This window comes from Heterocephalus glaber, unplaced genomic scaffold, assembly GCF_053883595.1.
Source record: "Heterocephalus glaber isolate CG9 unplaced genomic scaffold, H.glaber_assembly_v1.0 deba00001724, whole genome shotgun sequence".
In the NCBI taxonomy this organism is placed as follows: Eukaryota; Metazoa; Chordata; class Mammalia; order Rodentia; family Bathyergidae; genus Heterocephalus; species Heterocephalus glaber.
In genome coordinates, this window is record NW_028258435.1 from 4,530,542 (window position 1) to 4,533,717 (window position 3,176).

Here is a 3,176-nt window from a genome sequence, read left to right on the forward strand (position 1 = left end):
GCTCCCGTTTGGGCAGGGAGGCGGTGGGAAGAAAAGAAGCTGTGAGCTGGTTTTTTGAGCGTGAGTTGAGCCTGTCAGCTCTGACCTTTCCATTCCCGCTCCGCGCTATTCAACACAAGCCCTGACATTTAGGAGACAGCAGAGCCGCCCACATCTTTATCCTCCTGGCCGACCCCTTTGCAGAGCCTCCTTGTTGCAGAGATAGCTGACAAAGTAGCCTGGTATCTCTGCTACTTCTGGTCCCTGGCTTTCAGAAATTGCAGGGGAGGCGGGCGGCTGGGAGATGAACGTGTGCAGCCAATGCTTCCCCTGCCTGGGCCCCACCTGCCACACACAGCCGGCTCCACAGGGTTCCACGCTGCAATCGTAGCTCTGCAGGTGTCGGAAGCAAGGGAAACAGGTGGAAGCCCACTCCAGAGCTCCTATTTTTAGCCCAGTCTATTTCAGTGGAAGTGATGACTTCAAGGTGACTGGCAAGAGAAAATGTGTCTGTTTGCACAGTAATGGTTTTGCCCAAAAAAGGAATGAATAACCCCAAGGTGATCCACAGGCTGAGTGAAAGGAAAAACCACAAGGGGAGACTTGGAGAAGGCACCAGATAGGGACCTTTTAAGGATATTTGTAGAGTCAGGCATGGTGACGTACACCTGCCATCCCAGAACATTGGGAGGCTGAGGCAGGAGGATTGCAAGTTCAAACCCAGGCTGGTAACTTAGTGATTTAGTGAGACCCATCTCAAAATAAAAAGCCACAAGGGCTGACAGTGTAGCTCAGAGTGAAGGCCCTGGGTTCAATCCCCAGTAAGAAGAGATAGAGAAGGAAGGAGAAGGAAGAGGAGGAGGAGGAGGAGGGGAGGAGGAGGGGGAGGGGGAGGAGGAGGGGGAGGGGAGGAGGAGGGGGAGGGGGAGGAGGAATAAATACTGAAACAATAATTGCTGACCACAATGATTACTATAACAAGAATGGCTTTGTGTAAGACTGAACAATTACCGGATGGACACTTATGGACCGACTTTTTGTATCAGGTGTAGTGGGCTCTGTAGAAGTTTGTGGTTCTGGTAGAGTCCTTTGTGCTGGTTACTACCAGGCCCTCATGGGTAAGAATCCCTCCTTCTTAACCTCCCAGCTTTATTTAACTCATTCATTCATTTATTCATATGTTTTTTGGGATAAGGTCTTGCTACATAGCCCAGACTGGCCTCGAACTCACAGCAATCCTCCTGCCTCAGCTTCCTGAGTGCTAGGAGGCATGTGCCACCATGCCCAGCCCATTTACCCCTTTGGGGGTTCACAGGGCTGCCCTAGGGACTCCATTTTGAATCTGACGACACTCAGATTTCTTTCACAGGCCTTGGAGATGACCCATGGAGGCACTGGGACAGTGGCGAAGGTGCTGCCCAGGGTGGGTCCTGAAGAGGGTCAGAGCCTGCTTGAGTCCCCAGGACCCATCCCAGTCGGGCTGGGAGGCCAGTCCCTTCCGGACTCTGCCCAGGACACTGAGTTTTTGTTTGCATTGTTTCTCAGTAAGATACAATGTCACACAGAGGTCTCTTTTGGTTCCAGCAACCCATGGCTCAAGTCCCATTAAGCTGAGATGGGGCTGGAATATTTTCTAGGAATTAGACAGGGCTGGCACACTGTATATTATTATTTTATTAACATGTTTACTTTGGATATTGTCTTGTGATACTATGTAATATAATAATGGAGAATACAGTAAGTAGGTGATCCTGCACCTCAGGGAAGCAGGAGGTGGAAATCAGGTTCCGCCTGTGAGGACGGTGGCCTCCCCACTTCCCCAGAGAGCTGACAACCACGCACGGTCCCGACTTCTGGTTTTGAGGCCAACCTTTCAATGCATGGTTGTTGGGTCAACAAATTTTAAAAATATTTTTCTTTCTTTCTTTATTCTTTCTTTCTTTCTTTCTTTCTTTCTTCTTTCTTCCTTTCTTCCTTTCTTGCAGCACTGGAGATTGAACCCAGGGCTTTTCACTGAGCTACATCCCCTGTTTTAGTTTTTGTTTTGAGACAGGGCCTTGCTAAGTGGTTAAGTTGCCCAGCTTGGGCTCAAACTGGGCTCATCCTCCTGCCTCAGCCTCCTAGGGTGCTGGGATGATAGGTGTGCACTGTGGGACTTTATTCTCTCTGTGTCTTTTTAACTCTACCTCAAATTCTTCAAAATGTTGACTTGATTAAAGGCAAGATTGTTATACACCTATTAGTTTAAAAGGCAAAAAATCCCATGGAAATAAATTTTCATGCAGAACATAATACTCTACATTTCAGTCCAAACCATTTGGCTGTTTTCATTTTGTGGTGTCTTAATAATACATTTAGACCTCTCCATTTGTCTTATTAATTTGAAGCAATATTTATTGACTCTTACTTATGAAAACTAAAAAATTTAGCTCATTTTTCATAGCTTCTGCCTCTTTCCCAAATTCTTGAAATTTTCTTCTTTTTCTTTTCTCCCCTCAGTACTGGGTATTGTCTTAAAATACGGCCTCATTAAGTCACCCAGACTGAGCTTGAACTGGTGATTCTCCTGCCTCAGCCTCCCAGAGTGCTGAAATTACAGGAGTGCACCACCGCACCTGGTTCCAACTTCTCGCTTTTTTTTTTTTGGTACCGGGGATCAAACTCAGGACCTTGCACTTGCGAGGCAGGCTCAGCGCCACTGAGCTAAATCTCTGGCCCTGTACTTCCAATTTAAAATCACCTTTTTTCAACATGCTGACTATTGAATTCAAATAAATAATGTTTATAATAGAATCATGGTAATTGCTTCTCGGCCTTTTGGCTAAGATCAAGTGTATAATAGAATCATGGTGCAAGTTGTACAGTGAACCCTCGAGTTATGAACAGCTTGACATACAAACACCTTGGGTTGTGACCAGAATTTTAGTTTTAACTTTTGACCAAAGTCTTGAGTTATGACCCAAACACCAGCTGCTTGTGCTTCCAGATGGTCTCAGATGCAGATTTAACCCTTAAAGAGTTCTGGAAGGAACATGACAACAGCCTTGCCTGTGTGGGGGTGAGAAATCCTGGGCCAGTGTCTCTCTAAGGACACTGAGATCTGTCTGTGTACAGGAGAGAGACTTTGAAGGCAATTGACCAACTCGAGTTACAACCAGCCCACGGGAATAATTGAGTCCATAAGTCAAGGGTCCACT

At 46.6% G+C, this 3,176-nt stretch overlaps 1 pseudogene; it reads left to right on the forward strand.

The window, feature by feature from the left end:
- Window positions 1-2,780: 2,780 nt before the first annotated feature.
- Window positions 2,781-2,944, forward strand: LOC147821628 (U2 spliceosomal RNA; annotated as a pseudogene).
- Window positions 2,945-3,176: the final 232 nt, after the last annotated feature.